The 22,034-nt window shown below is 35.8% G+C and overlaps 1 pseudogene; it reads right to left on the reverse strand.

The window, feature by feature from the left end:
* Positions 1 to 4,258: 4,258 nt before the first annotated feature.
* Positions 4,259 to 5,854, reverse strand: LOC125171602 (keratin, type II cytoskeletal 8-like; annotated as a pseudogene).
* Positions 5,855 to 22,034: the final 16,180 nt, after the last annotated feature.

Raw genomic sequence — 22,034 nt, forward strand, 5'->3', positions numbered from 1 at the left:
AGAGCAGAAATCAATGATATCAAAATAAATAAATAAATAAAAACCCAGTAGAACAGATCAATGAAATCAGGAGCTGGTTCTTTGAAAGAATTAACAAAACTGATAAAACCTAGCCAGATTGATCAAAAAGAGAAAGGAAAGGACCCAAATAAATAAAATCATGAATGTAAGAGGAGAGATCACAACTAACACTACAAAAATACAAACAATAATAAGAGAACATTAAAAGCAATTATATGCCAATAAATTGGGCAAACTATAAGAAATGGACTGATTCCTAGAAACATATAAACTACCAAAACTTAAGCAGGAAGAAATGGAAAATTTCAAGAGATCCATAACCAGTAAAGAAATCAAATTAGTAATCAAAAATCTGCCAAAATACAAGAGTCCAGGACTGGATGGCTTTCCAGGGGGAATTCTACCAAACATTGAAAGAAGAGTTAACACCTATGCTTTTGAAGCTGTTCCAAAAAATACAAATGGAAGGAAAACTTCTAAACTCATTCTACAAGGCCAGCATTACCTTGATTCCAAAACCAGACAAATACCCCACTAAAAAGGAGAACTACAGACCAATTTCCCTGATTAACATGGATATAAAAATTACCAACATGATACTAAGCAACCAGGTCCAACAATAAATTAAAAGAATTATTTTCCATAATCACTTTATACCTGGGATGCAGGGCTGGTTCAACATCCACAAATTAATCAATGTGACACATCACATTAATAAAAGAAAGAATAAGGACCACATGATCCTCTCAATAGATGCAAAGAAAGCATCTGAAAAAATACAGCATCCTTTCTTGATAAAAAGCCTCAAGAAAGTAGAGATAGAAGGATCATACCTCAAGATAAAAAGCCAGATATGAAAGATTCACCACGAATATCATCCTCAATGGGGAAAAACTGAGAGCTTTTTCCTAAGGTCAGGAACAAGGCAATAATTTCCACTCTCACCATTGTTATTCAATATAATGTTGGAAGTCCAAGCCTCAGCAATCAGATAACACAAAGAAATAAAAGGCATCCAAATCAGCGAGAAAAAAAAAATCAAACTTTCACTCTTTGCAGACAACATGATACTCTATTGGGAAAACCCAAAAGATTCCACCAAAACACTGCTAGAACTGATCCATGAATTCAGCAAAGTCACAGAATATAAAATCAATGTACAGAAATCTGTTGCATTTCTATATAACAATCATAAAGCAGGAGTAAGAGAACTCAAGGAATCAATCCCAATTACAATTGCACTAAAACCCATAAAATGCCTAGGAATAAACCTAACCAAAGAGGTGAAAAAATCTATACACTGAAAACTACAGAAAGCTTATGGAAGAAATTGAAGATAACCCCCCAAAATGGAAAAATACCCCATGCTCGTGTATTGAAAGAATATTATTAAAATGTGGATTCTACCCAAAGCAAACTACATATCCAATGACATCCCTATTAAAATAATACCACCATTCTTCACAGAGCCAGAACAAACAATCCTAAAATTTGTATGGAACCAGAAAAAACTCTGAATAGCCAAAGCAATCCTGACAAAGAAAAGCAAAGCAAAGCTGAAGGCATCATAATTCTGGACTTCAAGATGTATTACAAAGTTGTAATCATCAAAACAGTATGGTACTGGTATAAAAACAAACAGTAGAACAGAATAGAGAACCCAGAAATGAGCCCACAAATGTATGGCCAACTAATCTTTGACAGGGAAGGAAAGAATATCTAATGGAATAAAGACAGTCACTTCAGCAAATGGTAATGAGAAAACTGGACAGCAACATGTATAAAAGTGAACCTAGATCATTTTCTTACACTATACACAAAAGTAAACTCAAAATGGATGAGACCTAAATGTAAGATAGGAAGCTATCAAAATCCTAGAGGAGAAAGCAGGCAACAACCTCTTTGACCTCAGCTGCAGCAATTTCTTACTCAACACATCTCTGGAGGCAAGGGAAACAAAAGCTAAATGAACTACTGGGACCTCATCAAGATGAAAAGCTTCTGCACAGTGAATGAAACAATCAGCAAAACTAAAACACAAATGATGAAATGGGAGAAGATATTTGCAAATGATAAATGAGATAAAGGGATAGTATCCAAACTCTATAAAGAACTTATCAAAATCAACACCTAAAAAACAAATAAGCCAGTGAAGAAATGGGCAAAAGACATGAATAGACACTTTGCCAAGATGTGGTATACATATACAATGGAATATTACTCGGCAATCAAAAGAATGAAATCTTGCCATTTGCAACAATGTGGATGTGTATTATGCTAAGCGAAATTAGTCAGAGAAAGACAAATATCATATGACTTCACTCATATGTGCAATTTAACACACAAAATGGATGAATATAAGGGAAGGGAAGCAAAAGTAACATAAAAACAGGAAGGGGGACAAACCATAAGAGACTCTTAAATACAGAGAACAAACTCAGAGTTGCTGGGGAAGTTTTGGGTGGGGAGGATGGGCTAAATGGGCAAAGATCATTAAGGAGGACACTTATTGGGATTAGTGCTGGGTATTATATGTAGGGGATGATTCTCTGGATTCTACTTCTGAAATCATTATTGAACTACATGCTAGCTAACTTGGATTAGATAGATGATAGAAAAATTAGATAGATAATAGATAGATAGATAGATAGATAGATAGATAATCTAATGAAGCCTTTATCTACCTTTGGCCAAAATGGTAAACAGAGAATAACACAATTACCCTGACAGCTGACAACTGGTAGCTTGCCTAGAAATTATACCAATCCATAGTGTCCCTGCTGAATTTAAACAACTTAACAGAATATCAACATATGATGACTTAACAGAATAACTTAACAGAATATCAACATATGATGACATTACTCCATGGCTGTAACAGAACAAAACAAAATACAAAAGACACAAAACAAAAGACACAAAAACAAAAATTACTCTTTCTCTCTCCTAACCAAATACTTGGCCACTGCATCTATAACTATGACAATTCTAGCTCTACTTTTCCACTTTACCTACTAGATTAAAAATTATTAAAATACACATAGTAATTTGCCAACATTCCATAACAAATACTAATCCAGAACATAATCCCCTTTTATTTTCCTTCTCAAAAATCACCTAGGATAAACCAAAAAACAGTAAAGGCCCATGCTATCCTTTACTGACACAACCTACAATTCCACACTTGTCCCATCATCATTGCTACAGCAAGTTAATAAATCTACTTTGACTCTAGGTGTGTTCCTGATGGTCTTTAGACATTATGGTTTATTAAGCTCACACACAAAAGGAGGGCTTAATTAGAAAGACTATGACTGCGGTACCTGGGTGGCTCAGTTGGTTAACCTTCTGACGGTTGATTTTAGCTCAGGTCTTGATCTCAGTGTCATGAGTTCAAGCCCTGCATTGGGCTCCATGCTGGGCATAAAGCTTACTTAAAACAAAAAAGACAAAACAAACAAAAAAAAAAAAAAAAGAGAAAGGCTATGACTATGACTATTCCAAACATTAGTTAGCCTGTATATTAAATGGAATTTTCATGGTTTGTTGATGTGCATGTAAATTGGTATGACCACTTTAGAAAATTCTTCAGCTATATCTACCTAAGCTAAATATATAACTATTCCATGTTCCAAGACTTCCATCCTAGGTTTATGGCCAAGAGATAAGGAAATACATAGCCACTAAAAGATAAGCATGGAATGTTCATGGCTCTTCTATTCAAAATAGCACCAAACTGAAAGCAAGCCTAAAGTTTATCCCCCCCAAAAAATAAAAAGGTAAATCACTTACTTACTACACAGCAATATGAATGAACTAATTAATATTATACTTCATATGAATTAATCTCAAAAACATGTTGAGCAAATAAACCGGACACTAAATGTACATGCTGGATGAATTCCTTTATATATAAAGTTTAAAAAGAGATTCTAATACAGCTATAATTTAGAATATTGGTTATACCTAACAGTTAGTTACTAGAAGCACAAAGGGGATTTATGGAGATCTGGTAATCCTCTGCTTCCTGATCTGGATTACATGAGTATATAATGCTTGTGGAAATTCATAAATCTGAATAGATGTCCACTTCTCTGTTTGCTAAAATTTTTGTTTTGTTTTGCTTTGGGGATTTGCAGAGTCATCTATCTGAGGCTTTATTTGGGAAAAGACACTTGAATTGGCTTTTAGTAGGGGGTACTGGCAAGAGGGGGTACCCAGGGCCGCAGACTCCCTGCTAAGGGTAGGCTGAGGACCTGTGCTGAGCCTCAGGCATGTCTCCTGTTCTCCAAGGCTCCCCTGTATAGCTCCTGCCCACAAAGGTTCTATGGTAACCACAGGAGTAGGAGGCCAGGAGGGACCACAGATGTTGTTCACTTGGACAGAAGGATATTAGATGATTGCACACCAGCTTCCCATGATAGGTCTCAATCTTCTTCACAATCATTGCCATGGAGAAGCTGACAGGGCTGAAGGAACTGGATCCCTCACCAGAGCTGAAGTTACACTAGAAGAAGCTGAGGTCATAATTGAGGCCAGGGCTTGTGAGGCCCCAGTAAGCCAAGCTCAGCCCACCTGAGTAGCCATTGGTGGTCTTAGCTTGGATACTCATGTTCTGCATACCAGACTCCAACCAGCTCTCCTTACCCTCCAGGAGCTTGTTGTCGGTGGTGATCTCCATGTCCAAGGCCAGCTTGATGTTCATGAGCCCCCTCAGCCACCATGCCACGTCCTCCTTGGCTCACAGCAGGGTGTCCTCCAGCTTGGCCAGCTTGGCACTGGTGTCCTTAATGGCCAGCTCCCTGCACTGCTAAGCATTAGCTGTGGCAGACCCCAGGGAAGCCCTCTGGCCTTTGAGTCTCTTGATCTCAGCCTAGAGTTGTCTAATGTTCTGTTTCATCTTGGAAATCTCCATCTTCTGTGATGGAAGTCATCCCTGTGCTTCCTAGCCAATATCTGCAGATCTTCCCACTTAATCCAGTACATGGTCTCAGTCTCAGCCCAATTGCAGTTGGCAATGCCCTCATACTAGGCCTTGACCTCAGAGATAATGCTGTCCAGGTCTAGGGAGAAGATGTTGTCCATGGACAGGACCACGGACATGTCTGAGATCTGGGACTGCAGATTAAAGATCTCCTCTTCATACAGCTGCCTTAAGAAGCCAATCTTGTCAGTCAGCTCTTCCAGGCAAACTCCATCTTCAACTTGTTCACATAAGCTTCCTCCAAATCCTTCTTGATAAGAACAAACTTACTCTCCATGTCTACACTCACTTTGATCTCCTCCTCCTATTCTTGAAGTCCTCCACCAGCCCCTGCACATTGCCAAGCTCCACCTCCTGCTTCAGCTTCTCCTGGCCCAGTGTGTTCAGCTGCCATGCAAGATTGTTGACATAACTCTTGAACACATTGCCCATGTTGCTCCATGCTACCGTAGAAGGTTCCACCTCATCTCCAGAATTTTGTTCTGCTGCCCTAGGTGCTATTTTATCGATGAAGGAGGCAAACTTGTTTTTGAGGGTCTTGATCTACTCCTTCTCCTGGGTGTGCACAGTCTGGATGCTGGGGCCCACTGCCAGCTTACAGGGGTTCAGCAGGCTTTGGTTCACTGAGAGAGCTGTGATGCGCCCCCACACCCCTGGCCACACCACAACCCCAACTACATTCGTGCACGTGACCAGACCACCCTGGAAGCTTCTGCTGCTGCCGCCCACTCAGGGAAAGGCAGAGGAGGTGATGTGGGCAGCAGGCACACTCGTGTATGAACGGCTGCTGAAGGCCTAGGCTCTGGAGGTGGACATGTTGTAGGACTTCTGGGTCACCCTGATGCACATGGTAAAGGCTGGGGTGCAGGTGAGTAGGCTGAACCTGACAGAGCTTTGAGAACGAGCTGAGAAGCTGCTTTTAGGTAGGCTAAATTTTTTGAATTTACATGTTTTCATAAAAATGTAGAAGGCACCCCAAAACTGAACTCTCATTCTTGCATAGTAAAGATTCTATTAAAAAGAAAACTACTTTAGATATAGTTACTGTATTATTCAGAGTCCCACCATGAAACACACAGCACATCAAAGGTTAGTTGAAACAAGTTTAAGGAAGAAACAGTCTGTAGAAGTGTAGGCAGAATTCAGTGCAGTATGCCATGGTGATGCACCCAGGAGCTAGCAAGAGTAGGAAACTCTTACGCCTCAATGAGGAAGGGGTAAGAGTTACCAGACACCAGCAAATACTGTAGTAGATGATGAGCACCTCAAAGGGAGCAGCCGCTGCTAAAACCTTACTCTGGCAGGGAAAGGAAAAAGGAAATAATTACTTTGAGCTTTCTTTTTCTTCCCACAATCAGCTCTCCAGTTGCTAATCCAACCAGAACCTGAGTTAAAGGGATTTCAATAGGTACAATTTATAACAAGTAGTTTCCCAGAGTATAGAGCAGAGCAGAGGAGGGTAGAGAAAGAACCTGCAAGGGTAAATGGAGAAAACTAGCAGTTGTAGAGTCTATAGAGTAAGTATTTACAATGTACTTGTACTGGATACTGTCTGCCTTCATTATAAGGAAAACGTATACTTTTCATCTTACTCCATCCTCTCTCATTTTTTTCATCTTTCTTTCTATGAGGCTAATTGCTATTTGAATTGTTGTATTTTCACTGCTTCATTTTTTGAAACACAGTATCTTTAAATTTTGATCAAAATAAAGTAGTATGATAAATCAGGAGAACAGAAATTTCTCCCCAAATAGCAGAAATTGTGTATTTTTGTGGATCTCAAAAATATTGTTTCCTGTTTAATGTGTTACAAAACTTGTGCTTCTAGGCATTTTGATTTTCAACCCATAAGCCAGAAAAATTAAATAAGCAAATACTTAGTTCAAACTAGTCACTGGTCAGGATAAGCATAAAGTAACAAGATAACTGAAGATTCATTTACAATTATTTATTCTTTGACTTGGAATAGAGAGTTTTTTACAAACAGCTCAATTTGTATTTTAGGCTGCCTTTAAAGAATATGTTTTACCTGTAATTACCCTCCCCCAAAGAAAAGCATTTTTTAATGTTAAGCAATAATAAAGTATTAGCCATTTTTCCCCATCAGCTAAAAAGAATAATATACAACTAATTATGCTTGTATGAGTAAAAAATAAAATCCTGAAATTTGTTCTAAACATTGATATAAATAGTTAAAATTTGACATCTATAACAACACTAAAGTTTATCATCTCTATGGGATATTTTTAAACTTTTTAAGACATAATTTTTATGTTTCTAAAATCTGATTATTGGCATATGCATAAAACAGTTTTAGAAAATCTAAATGATTATCATTAGCTAAATATTCCTTTTAAAAACTTGCCAAATAAGAACAGTTCAAAAATGTGATCACCCTAATCTAAATTCGAATCAAACATCTATAAAGGGAATTCAGGACTTTAAATTAAAACTATCTTCTGAATGTGTAAATCAAAGTTATGCTTATACGTACTAATTAGATTGTATTTAATTAAATCTCAGTTATTCATAATAGAATTTTTAAATATCATTAAAATTATATGCCAGAAGTAATTACTGAAAAAAAAATTTGGTTTAGACAATCTTGCAAAAATCCCATGCAAACACAACTTTCATTTCACACTTCATAATTTTACTTTACATAGTGTTCTTAAATGGGTAAATGTGGACATTATTTACACCTTACAAAATAAATTTCCTTCATTCTCAATACCAAAACAAAAAATTAATACCCTCTATTCAATTCACCTGTAAGATTGGTTGAAGGCAAAGCCTTAAAATCAGAAAAGTGTGGTAAGGGGCACCTGGGTGGCTCAGCCAATTAAGCGTCTGACTTCTGCTCAGTTCATGATCTCACAGTTTGTGAGTTCAAGCCCCATGTCAGGCTCTGTGGTGACAGCTCAGAGCCTGGAGCCTGCTTCAGATTCTGTGTCTCCCTCTCTCTCTCTCCATCCCTGCTCACGCTCTCTCTGTCTCTCAAAAATGAAAAATTACAAAAACTTTAAAAAAAAAAGTGTGGTAAGACATTCATAATGATCCCCACATCCCTATCCCCACCTTCATCTAGTAAAAAGCAAGAATGGAAACACAAAGTCTCACAGTAAAATCTCACATAAAATAACAGCTACAAACTATAAGGCAGATCTATCTTAAAATGGTAGTTTTGTAGCTTTTTTTGTAACAAAACACACACAAAAAAGAATCATGTGTCCAAAATAATTAAGGTGTTGTGTAAGTATCAGATACAAGCTATTTTCTATTAAAAAGCATATATTTTCCCCCAATGTCTCCTGTAAATTAACATACAATAAAATATTTGCTTTTAAATGTTCACAATTTTTCTCAGGAGGGTAAGCATGCATTTCCATCCCATGTCTAATGGTAGCTTATTTTAATCTCAATAGGTCAGTGATGAGGAACTAACTTCATGCTGATGATTGATAGTACCGCTTCAGAATAAGCAATGACGGTTGCTGAGCTAATACAAAGGTACATATTATCAAGTCACACTCACACAAACCAGAACCCTTATCCACTCTCAAGAACCTTACTACCAATTTCAGAGATGCAAAGCAAGGAGAAACACGCATGTCTCACTTGGTTTCCTGGTCTTTTTGTCCCACATTAATAGGTGAGGCTGAGGTAAAACTGAGTAAAGGTGAGTTAATCAGTAACTCCTATGACCGGGAAGGGAGGAGACAACCTTCTTCATCATGTGTAATAGGCATCCCAACTATGCAGTTAAAAAAGTAACATAACCATCAGATGATCTCTTTGGCCAAACTTTCCCCTTTTTTGTTGTGTATTTATTCATTTTTGAGAGAGAGAGAGAGAGCGAGCATAAGTGGAGAAAGGGCAGAGAGAGAGGGAGACACAGAATCACAAGCAGACTCCAGGCTCTGAGCTGTCAGCACAGAATCCAACATGGGGCTTTGAACCCACAAACTGTGATATCATGACCTGAGCTGAAGTCAGAAGCACAACCAACTGAGCCGCCCAGGCAACCCAAAAATTTCTAATTCATAACATCACCCTTACCTTGAATGCCTCCATCATTGTGTTTTCTACTCCCCCAGTTTCACACGGAAGTCTTGAAGAGCAACATCCATATTCCTCATAGGGATTACTAAGTATCAAGTTTCTCAACCTCACCACTATTAATATTTTGGGCTGGATATTCTTTGCTGGGAATGGGTAGGCTCTTCTGTTCATTGGTGAATGTGTACCTCTGGCCTCTACCCAGCAGTTGTCAATGACAACTACTTTGTTGTGACATATCTCTAGACACTGTCAAAGGAATGGTTCTGAACTGCCAAAATCCTCCCAGCAGAGAATCATTGCTATTTACTGAGCACCCTCATATGGCAATCCTAATGAATTTTGTATGCCAGACCCCAGACCACTACATCCAAAGAATTGCAAAGGCCTAAGATCTTTTATTACAGGTTGTGCAAGCTGATCTCAGATTCTTAGACAACATTTTCAGATTCTAGGGCTTTTTACGAGGATAAAATTCAGCCCCCCATCCAAGTACTTTTCATTCTAAATCACAGTTCTCATAGTGAGATTTTAATTTATCTAGACTAGAATATAATGAAATTGCACGGTGTTTTAAGTCATAAGAGTATTCTTATAACTTAAAAAGTCATATATACAGAGTCCTTCAGTTAAGTAATTTATCATATGTGTATGTCTCCCCTTCAGCCCTTTTCTTTATGTGAACTGGAACCCTTTCCTCAACGTGATCTAAATCTTTTATCCATCCTGCACCCTACACAGGTAACTGAGTCTTGTAGTCATTACTTCCACCTGAATATTCTCTTGATTTACTAAGAATTAGATTACAAAAAGCTCTCAAGATTAGGAAGCACTCCAGATCATACATCTAACAATCTATATCAGTGGCATTTAATTAAGTATGTCTTTCTGGTCATGATAAAGGAAGTTAAGGTCACAAGCACTTGTCACATTCCAAATGCTTAGGAAGGATTATTCCATTTAAGGATGGGAGAGTTGGTGGGACAGATACTCCTCTCAGGGGGGTTCTGTCACCCCTTGCCATTATCCACAGCAACAAATTAACCGTAACAACAACCAGATTTATCTGCTTGCAGAAATTTACAACCACTTGGGGATCCATTGTCAAGACAAAAGATTCCTTCCTTTTAGTAGAACTGAAAATTAGCAACATAGCCCCTATATTAGTTTCCTGGGGCTGCCACAACAAATTTCTAAACTATTTGGCTTAAAACAACAAAAATTATTCCCCTGCTGTCCTGGAGGCTAGAAAACGTAAATTAAGGTGTTGGTAAGGTCATGTTGCCTCTGAAGTCTCTTGGGGAAAATCCCTCCTTGCCTCTTCCTAGCTTCTGGCATTTGTCAGTAATCCTTGGTGCTTTTAGTTTACTGATTCTTCATTCCAGGCTCTGTCTCCATCTTCACACCTTCCTATATGCCTGTGTGCAAAGCTCCCTCTCCTTATAGGGATAGTAATCATTGGATCTGAGCCTACCCTAATCCACTTTGGTCTCTCATTAACTTCATCACGTATAAATTGATTGCCAAATAAGATCACATTCATAGGTTATGGGTGGACATGAATTTGGGGAGATAGTATGCAACCCAGTACACTCCTTGATCATTAATTGAGGAATCCATACCAAAAGTAATTCACCAGACTTTGTCTAGTATTTCTTTGTAAAATGTCTAAATTCCTTAACAGATTGCTCCTGGTAGTTTTAGTCACATGACCTTAGCCTGCAATTGGTTGTATGGTTTTACAAACAATGGATTTACTGGTGTTATTATGTAAATGAACAGGACATCTCACCACAAAGCCATAGAAGCATAAAGAAGCCTTCCAGTATCAAGAAAATTCAGTCTTAAAGTGTTTCCTATTGTTATCTGCTGCTTGTCAAAGGGTCTTCATTTTTTTTCCCACAGGGCTGCCAATAAGAGTCAAGAAAAAAAAAACTTTTTACTCTTTTTTCCATTGCATGTCACTCTCTGTCAATCCACCTAGCCAGTCCCTCAGTTCTAAATCTATTTCCTCCAATTTCATTGGCAAGATTTTCGCTTGTAATGTACCTCATTTTTCTCTCCACTTCATAAGAAAGCAGTTACCCAAGCATCAGTTTTTCACATATTTTTTCATCCCCTCCTCCTTCTTGCCAAAAACTGCCTTAGCCTTTCTTTTTTCATGAATCTGAAAGAAAGCCTGGCTTATCACACCAGCTAACACAAATAACTGTTCAGTCAGACTCATACAAATCAGAGATTTTATAAAACATCAAGACCTTCTTGCGATCTTAAGCATATAAATTAAAAGGTTCAAGCAAAGCAGAAAAATGTCTCTGATATGCTGTTTGCATCTCCAAGTCCCTCCTTGCTGCAAGTGTCCTTTGATTTCTGGCCCAGAATTAGATTCGCTTTTTAATGAGGCTGGCACGTTAACATACAGAATTATGAGTGTTTGGACTATGAAACATTTCCATTTGATACTCTACAGAGTTGTGTAATATTCTTCTTAGGCTTATTATATATCCATTAACTGTAGGCTTGTTTATCAAAAGCAACCCTGAATCAGGGACGTCATTGCTAAGACCACTATTCCACAGAGACTCTTCTTCTAGCAAATACATGGGCAAATATGGGCAAAATTTGCCCCAAGGTTCAGTTACCATAAACCATGTCATCTGGGTCCTTCTTTGGGGGGACAGGAATGGATCACAAGAAAACTGCTTTATCTCCTTCTACCCCAGATGCTTTCTAGAGGTTATTATTGCTGATGACACAAGATATTAAAGAAGTAAAATCTTTTTCACCTTACTAAAGGAGCAAAATGTCTTCTAATGGCAAAAGAGAGAAGTCTGTATTTGATGTTGTAGAACAACTAGTTTTAAGGAAAATTTGTCATGTTCAAGCCTATGTAAAAGAAAAATATTTGGAATACTTAAAAATGAACAAATGAATGCATCCCTGAAAGTGGAAATGCCAATAAGCAAGGTTGTAGACTGTCTAGTCATCTTCAGCCCTGATGGCATCTTAATATTACATAAAACATTGTACCAGATGTTAAAGAATTACACAATCCAAAGTCAAAAAAGTTTTTTGGAAGATTTAGATATATTCATGAAATTATTAGAAGTTACCAAAAATACATTTAAAATATTATAAAATTTTAAATATTTACAAAATACTTTAAAAAAAATAGACAAGGGGTAAAATAATCCAAACATCATTTTTAAGAGATTTAAAGATAAAATAGGGAGACTAAGAAAGGATAGTGGTACAGTGGTACATTAGAAAAGATGGGTTCAAGGGCATGAGCTTACAGTCATATATAAATGACAAGACTAGTAATGAAAACAAAATGGATTTTAATAGCTGAAATAGTATCCACATCGTAACCACTGCCTGCAAGTGAATTTATTTTATTAGAGACCTGCTTGATTTTCTTAATGCCAGGGAATTCCTCAGTTTCACTGGCAGCCTCTTCAGTTTCCAGGAGACTTAAATGTTCAGTTATGTGTAATATATCCTGAGGGAATTTTTTATTCTCATATACATGCATATGCCTATCTATATTATAAATGGTGACTGCACCTGCTTTTTAAAACAGTGATCATATATAAAATAATTCATCACAGAATTAAATTTCTTCCTTTTTAAAGATTTAAAACCCTGATAATTGTGTATTATAGAAAAATATTTTCAGATAAAACCCAGCTTTAAATTCTAACCTTTAAAAAATAACATTTACTGGAAAGCCTACCAGACCATTGTTCTTTTTAATTTTTAAAGCAGTGGTAGTCCAACAAAATAGTTGTATTTTATTCTTAGACCTTTATTACTTACATATAATATCATATATATTTTTAAAACAAAAAAAAGGTCAAATTGATATGATTTAAACCAAAAACTGTTGGCTATATTATAAAATATATGCAACAGAGGCTCTTACAACACAAGAGAAAAATTTTGTCACTACTTTAGACTTTGAAGTTTCATTAGTATACAAAGGTTCAAGCTTAAAGAAAATTTCTTGTATTGATTTCTCTCAATTTAGAAACTTTTATTTATTTTTTTAAATTTTTTTAACATTTATTTTTATTTTTGAGACAGAGAGAGACAGAGCATGAACAAGGGAGGGTCAGAGAGAGAGGGGGACACAGAATCTGAAACAGGCTCCAGGCTCTGAGCTGTCAGCACAGACGCGGGGCTGGAACACACGGACCGCGAGATCATGAACTGAGCCAAAGTCGGTCGCTTAACCGACTAAGCCACCCAGGCACCCCTCAATTTAGAAACTTTTAAATGGTTACATTATTTTTTTCTTAATATGGTCAAACATTCTCTCAATGGTTTATACAAAACATGTCTCTCTGGAATAAATATAATTATCTCAAAGTTCTTATTTAATGATAGCAATCATAAAATCAAAATAACAAAAATAATGAAAGCTCAGCTACCAAAAAAACTTGGATATTTTTCCAGTATTTATTATAAATCAACTGGCTTCCTGGAATTGTTTTACAGAATCATGATTGAATAAATAACCCTAGTGGTGCTAGTCATTCCTGTGAGAAAGCAGCCAGATTTCAAATCAATACGTACTGTTTCGAGCATTTGTTCTTGCTGTTCTAGATGTAGCATTCATACTGAAGCCACCTATTTCCTCTACCTGCTATATTTACTGGTCAGGCCTATCTCTCTTATTAGAAGCCATGTTGGCCTCTCTTGATATCTTGATTTCAGCTGTCCTAAGCATAACATAAGTTGATATAATTAAGTTCACATAATTAATGTATGCCAATGCAAGAAATTAATCCTATATGATATATAGCCTATATTTTATTTTTTTTTAATTTTTTTAACGTTTATTTATTTTTGAGACAGAGAGAGACAGAGCATGAATGGGGAAGGGGCAGAGAGAGGGGGAGACACAGAATCGGAAGCAGGCTCCGGGCTCTGAGCCATCAGCCCAGAGCCCGACGCCGGGCTGGAGCTCACAGACCGCGAGATCGTGACCTGAGCCGAAGTCGGACACTCAACCAGACTGAGCCACCCAGGTGCCCCGCTTTTATTTTAATTTAACCACTCCGATTCTAGAAACTGGAAATTTAGGATTTAAAATTTTATAAAAATTCACTTAGCCATAATTCATATAACTTGGTGATAAGCAAGATAATTTTTTTTTAATTTTATAATGAAGCCAATTCAGTATACAAAAATATTGTGTAATGAAGTCTCTCTTACATGGTTACCTAGTTACACATGTATCTATCTATGGATAAATAAATATAGATATAAATGATATAAATACGTGTGTGTGTGTATGTGTGTGTATGTGTGTGTGTGTGTGTGTGTGTGTGTGTGTGTATATATATATATATATATATATATATATATATATATATATATATCAGCAGAGAGTTGCTTAACTTCGAACTAATTCCTTACTCCCCTCCACACTTCATGTATTTGGTATCATAATTTGCATCCTTTTTTTTTTTTAACATTTATTTATTTTTGAGAGACAGAGCATGAGCAGGGGAGGGGCAGAGAGAGAAGGAGACACATAATCCGAAGCAGGCTCCAGGCTCTGAACTGTCAGCACAGAGCCCGATGTGGGGCTCGAACCCATGAACTGTGAGATCATGACCTGAGCTGAAGTCGGACGCTCAACCAACTGAGCCACCCAGGCACCCTTATATCCTTTTATTTTGTGTTTCTCTTGACTTATTTTTACAGAAATACTTACTTTTTTTTTGCTTTTGTTCTTCCTATTTTTTTTTACTCTTACTTATGGTTTTTGTTTCCCACTCACAGAGTCCCCCTAAACATTTCTCTTAGCACTATTTTAGTGGTAATTAATTCTTTTAACTTTTGCTTATCTGGGAAATTCTTTCTCTCTCTTTCTGTTCTGAATCATAGCCTTATTGGATAGAGTATTCTTGGTTGCAGATTTTTCCCTTGCAGCACTTTGAATATACCATGCTGCTCCCTTCTGACCTGAAAAGTTTTTGCTGAAAAATCCACTGATAGCCTTATGGGGTATCCCTTGTATGTAAGTATCTTCTTTTTTCTAGCAGCTTTTAAAATTCTCTGTTATCACTGTTTCATGTAATTTTAATCTATCTGGACTGCTATATGTGGAAGATGTTATATATAAAACCAATGGTAACCACAGATCAAAAAACGGTAATAGAGATGCAAAATATAAAGAGTACGGAATCCAAGTATTTCACTAAAAAAGCCAATTTATCATGAAAGAAAGTAAAAGAACAGGATCAAGAGGAACTACGAAAACAACCATAAAACAAGTAACCAAATGGCAGTAAATACACTCATATACATGTAGAAATAGTCAACAAAATAGTAGCAAACCAAATCCAACAATACATTAAAAAATCAACTACCATGATCCACTAGCATTTATTCCCAAGATGCAAGGGTAACTCAATCTTTGTAATTTGATCAACATGATACATCAGATCAGTAAGAGAAAAAATAGAAATCATATGATCATTTCAATAGATGAAGAAAAAGCACTTGACAAAGTACCACATCCATTCATGATAAAAACCCTCAACAGTGTAGGTCTAGAGGGAACGTACCTCAACACAATAAAGGTCATATAGGGAAAACTCACAGTTAACATCATACTCAATGGTGAAAAACTGAAAGCATTTCTCCCAAGGAATAATACAGGAATGTCCAATCTCACCAATATTAGTTAACATAGTACTGAAAGTCCTAGCTACAGCAATCAGATAAGGAAGTAATAAGATGCATTTAAATTGGTAAGGAAGAAGTGAAACTTTTACTATTTGCTGACAACATGATACTACATATACATACATATACAATACGTATACATATATATGTATATGGGAGCAGCATGGCATATATGTATATGTATGTGTATATGTATGTATATGTATATATTTATATATATGTGTGTGTGTGTATATGTATATATATATATATATATATATATACACATACACAGCACACTAAAGACTCCACCCAAAAACTACTAGAACTGATAAGTGAATTCAGTAAGGTTTCAGGATACAAAATCAACATACAGAAATGTGTGGCATGTCATATGCTAATAAGCAACACAAAGAGAAATTTAAAAAGCAATCCGATTTAAAATTGCACCAAAGATAATAAAATACCTAAGAATAAATTTAACCAAAGAGGTGAAAGACCTGTACTCTGAAAACTACAAAACATTGATAAAATGTATAGAAGATGACACAAACAAGTAGAAGGGTATTCCATGCCCATGGATTAGAAGAACACATGTTGCTAAAATGTCCATACTACCCAAAGCAATCTATAGATTTAATGAAATTCCTATCAAACTACCAATAATATTTTTCACAGAATTAGAACAAAAAATCCTAACATTTGTACAGAACCAAAGAAGACCCCAAATGGAAAAAGCAATCCTTAAAAAGAAAAACAAAGCTGGAGGCATCATAATTCTAGGTTTCAAGTTATATTACAAAGCTGTAGTAATCAAAACAGTATGGTACTGGCATAAAAATTGGCACATAGATCAATAGAATAGAATACCCAGAAATAAACCCACGGCTCATATGGTTAATTAATTTTTGACAAAGGAGGAAAAATATGCAATGGGAAAAAGCTTCATCAACAAACAACGTTGGGAAAACTGGAAAGCAACATGGATAATAACGAAACTGGACCACTAGCTTACACCATACACAAAGATAAATTCAAATTGGATGAAGGATTTAAATCTGAGACCTGAAACTATAAAACTATAAAAACTCTTTCTAGAAGAGAGCACAGGCAGTAATTTCTCCCACATCAAATGTAGAAACTTTTTTCTAGATGTGTCTCCCGAGGCAAGGGAAACAAAAGCAAAAATAAACTATTAGGACTATATCAAAATAAAAACTTTCTTCAAAGTGAAGAAAACAATCAACAAAACTTAAAAGACAACATACAGAATGGGAGAAGATATTTGCAAATGCAATCTCTGATAAAGAGTTAGTATCTAAAATATTTAAATTACTTATACAACTCAACACCCAAAAAAACAAGTAATCCAATTTAAAAATGGACAGAAGACCTGAACAGACATTTCTCCAAAGAAGACACACATATATACAGCAGACACATGAAAAGATGCTCAACATCACTCATCATCAGGGAAATGCAAATCAAAACTACAATGGGATGTCACCTCATATCTGTCAGAATGGCAAAACAAAAACAAAAACAAAAAAACACAAGAAACAAGAAGTGTTGGAGAGGATGTGGAAAAATAGAAACTCTTGTGCACTGTTGCTGGGAGTGCAAATTGGTTCAGCTACTGTGGAAAACAGTATGGAGTTTCAAAAATTTTAAAATGGATCTACCATACAATCCAGTAATTGCACTACTGGGTATTTACCCCCAAAATACAAGAAATTAAATCAAAGGGGCACATGCATCCCAATGTTTATTGCAGCATTATTTACAATAGCCAAACTATGGAAACAGCTCAAGTGCCCATCAATAAATGAATGTATAAAGAAGTAGTAGTGTGTGTGTGTGTGCGTGCGTGCATATATATATATGTATATATATATATATGTATATATATGGAATATTATATATATATGTATATATAATGGTGTATTATTCAGCCATACAAAAGAATAAAATTTGCCATTAGCAAAAACATCGATGGAGCTAGAGAGTTAAAGACAAGTGAAGTAAGTCAGTCAGAGAAAGACAAATACCCTAAGTTTTCACTTATATGTGGGATTTAAGAAACAAAACCAATGAGCAAACGAATGAAAGAGAGAGAAACCAAGAAACAGACTCTTAACTACAGAGTACAACCTGATGGTTACCAGAGGGGCGAAGAGTGGGGAGATGGGGAAAATAAGTGAAGGAAATTAAAGGATATACTTGTCATGATGAGCACTGGTGATGTATATAGAATTGTTGAATCACCATATTGTAGACCTGAAACTAATGTAATACTGTAGATTATACTGAAATTAAAATAAATTTGGAGTGCTTTGGTGGCTCAGTTGGTTAAGTAACTGACTTTGGTTCAGGTCATGATCTCACGGTTTGTGGGTTCTAGCCCTGCATCAGGCTCTGTGTTGAATGCTTGCTCGGAGCCTGGAGCCTGCTTCAGATTCTGTGTCTCCTCCTTTCTCTGTCCCTCCCTTGCTTGTGCTCTGTCTTGCTCTGTCAACAATAAATAAATGTAAAAAAAAAATTTTAATAACAAATTTAATTAAAAAGGTTAAAAAATAAATATATAAAACTGCAGCAACTCAGATAAGTCAATGATGCTTTACACCTCCAAACTCTTTTTTGCAATATTTCCTGAAGCAGGATTATACAACCCTCAGTCCCTGTATGCACAGTATGTTTTTTGATAAATATTTATTGGTTTCTTCTGTGGAACACACTGGGAGCTAAGCTCTAGTGATGCAAAGTGAGCCAAAGAAAAGAATCCTGCTTTCAGGAAGCTCACAGTTTAGTGGAGGACATATACTAAAAACGAGTAAACAAGTAAACAAAAATGACCAATTGTGGTAACTGATATAAAGAACAGGATGCCAATCTAGACAAAATAAGAATAGAGTGAAAGTATGAACCTTTGTCAATAGGGTAGTCTGGAAGGGTAACTTTCTGGCTGAGACTTCAAGGACAAAATTGGATACTTCCACAAAAAGCGCAAACAACCAGAGCAAAAGCCCTAAAGCCACAAAGAACTGGTTTTATGCAAGGAACTGAAAGAAAAACAGTTTGCCTGCAGTCTGGGGGTAAGAAGGAATAGTAGCAAGCTAAGAGTTTGGAGATAATTAGGGATCACATCAGGAAGGAACTCACAGCACATAGTAGCGAATTAGGATTGGCTTTATTTACGGTGAAAACCAATGAAAAAATTAAACAGTGAATGTTAAATTGTATTCAGGCTACTCTGATTGTTAATGGTGAAATGATTGCAAGAAGATGAAAATGAAAGGGAGAGTAGTTGGTTCTTTTGAGAACCAAGAAAGAGATGATAATCTTTGAGACAAGTATTAAGACAACAAAAATATATGCTGCATTTCTTATGGGAATGAATTAACAGAAAGAGTCAAAGACACTAAACAACCCAGTCACTGGTTTAAGCAATTGGTTGAATATTTCTGCAAAATTCTGAGATGGAAAAGTCAGGTAAAGAACAAGGAGGAAGGGGTTGGAGGAAAGGATCATAAGAGAGTTCAATCTTAGAGTTTGAAAGGTTTCTGATAAACCAAATCTGAAACATCTCTAAGGCATCCAAGTCTAAAAGGTTAGTCTGGAGCTTAGCAAAGAGATCTGGAATCTACACATTTGGGAGTCATCAACATCAAGAGTAATTAAATCCAGACACAGAAATCCCTGTCCACTTTTACATGGTTTTACTCACCATTACTGAGTTTACCTTGAAGTTATTATAATTTACTCAGATTTCAGTAGTTTTAGTTTGTGTGTTTTTTTTTGTTTTTACTGATTCCTACTTTGTTTTTTCCACAGTATGGAATCTGGTACAGTGCTTATTTTGACCTAACATACTCCATGTTACCTAAGACCTTCCCTGTGCCTGGAACTAATACCTAATGCTTGTGGTCCCTCAACTGTTTCCCAACCGTTTTTTTCAATATTACCTTCCATAGTAGCCTTTATAGCCATTTTTTTCCTAATTTATCCCCATAATATTTTACGATAGATTATATATTTGTCGATATAATGTCAGATAAAATATATGAGCTCTGTACATAAAAAAGAATAAGTATATGGATAATCTTTTTACACATTGCAGAATAAGAATGACTAAAATTTTTCCAGTAAAAACTTAAAACTGGAAAGGCTACTAACTTAATACTGTTTATGGTAATTTTTAATGTAAATCATTTACTTAAGGAAATTATATCGAATTATATATGCAAATTAGGAGCATATATCAATACATAATAGCAACGTAAGAAGAATTTAAAATTAATAATTCAAAACTTATTTTCCAGCAAAATAAGCAGTAGAAAAACTAAATAATTACTTAAAAATTACTTTTAGTGAACTTAACTTTTAACTTTTGCTTTATATGAGGAAATAATTAGCTGACAGTCTGACAGTCATTCAGATACTACAGCTTTCCTTTTTCTTTTTAGTACTTTACAGAATTCTAGGTTGATACGGATGTAGAATTAAATAATAAAATATAGACTATTTTTTATTTAATCTTCAGAACCAACCATACACACAAACCCATTGTGAATCAAACATAAACCACCCGATCCATAATGCAGACAGTGGCAGACAAAAGGCACTGGAAAGTGACCTCTCATATAAGATTTCTATACTGAGCAAATGACTGAAATAAAGTCCTCTGGTTGCAGCCATATAGTCACTACAATTTTGTAGCAATATCTTGCAAACATTTTGTACATCTTCCAAGAACTCAATGTCAGTGCAATTTATGTGATATGCAAGAAAATCCCATGAGAAAAACTAAAGATTGAGAAATACAACTTTGTAGGGTACAACTGAGCTTTAGATGGCCACATACCATTGTAATAACATTCCTCTCCAAGAACCAATTTTTATTTATTTGAGGGTGATCTTATTCTTACTGAGAATCTAGGTCTTAGATCATCTGAGGTCCAAGAGACTATAACATTGCCCCCTTTCCAGCTCTACTGCTGTAGACTGAACTCTTTAATTGGTAAGTTTCTAGAAGAGGATATCCCATATATCTGGCTTCTCAAGACTTAATTATCCCTTTACTATTAAGTAACATATGCAATAACTATAAAAATAAATAAATCATAAATTCAAACCTTACTTAAAATTAATTTCAGAAACTATGACATATAATTAGAAATATACATATAATAATAATAATAATAATAAACCACTAAAACATTTTGTTTTAATTCTACGCTGAGTTACACATAAACAGAGGTGTCAGTGGAAGACGGTCCAAAAATATAAATGGTATTTGGAAAAAATATTTAATGACTGGCACAGTTTTAAAATGTATGCTTTTATTCATTTCCTTTTCTATTTCAGGATACCTTGACCTCATTCTTCAAGGTAGAAGTATTTTCTTTACAGCAACTGCTGATCCATGGATAACCTAGTCCAGAGCTGTCTGAAAGCTTGTGAATCACTCCACTAAACTAGGCTAAATTCAAAATAACCCCAAAATCTTGCTGGGGAATAAACATCTAAATAAAATCACTGTTTAGAGGAAGATCTTTTATATACGATGTTATAATTTGAAAAAAGAAAAAAAGCAGGCAAGTAGTTAATAATCACTACCTCTGCTTTTTCTTTTTACTCTTGGAAAAATTCAACTCCCCAAAATGCATTTTTAAATGCAGGAAAAATATAAGTGAATTATCTCTGAATTTTTTTTCTTAATTATTCAAGTATGAAAAGTTGTGTGGTTAAAAATAGCAGGATTTTTTAAGGAGATAATATTTTTAAGTAATTGGCAAAAATCTCAGCTGGAAGTGAAATAGCCTTATTATCAAATTTAGTAAAGTACAGGGCAAGGCACAAGTGGCAATTTGCTGATCACATGGAGAGGGATGAATTTGGCAGAGCTGAAAGAAGTAGACAGCTCCGGAGTTGTGAGGCTCCTCAGAATTACATCTACTCTCTCAGCAACCAGAATAGGCATATTCTACCTAATAATCATATCTCCAGAAACCTTTCTAGTCTTTAAAATAGCTAGTGAATAGTTGTCTAGATCTGCCAATGATTGAAATAGTTTAGGACACAGTTACATAAGGAATAAATATCCCATGCAAGTTCAGTTTGGCATACATTAAGGAAAATAGGCTTTCAAAATCTCCCCCACCCCCCTCCAACTTTGAAGCATTAGACTGGTAGCCTAATGTCCTGAAAGCCTCTAGTTTGTTAAAAGCAAGGGTTTTGTTGTTCTTTTTTCTTTTTTCCTTTTTCTGTATTTGAACACTGTAATCCTCTC

Source organism: Prionailurus viverrinus, chromosome C1 (genome assembly GCF_022837055.1).
Source record: "Prionailurus viverrinus isolate Anna chromosome C1, UM_Priviv_1.0, whole genome shotgun sequence".
NCBI classification, from domain to species: domain Eukaryota; kingdom Metazoa; phylum Chordata; class Mammalia; order Carnivora; family Felidae; genus Prionailurus; species Prionailurus viverrinus.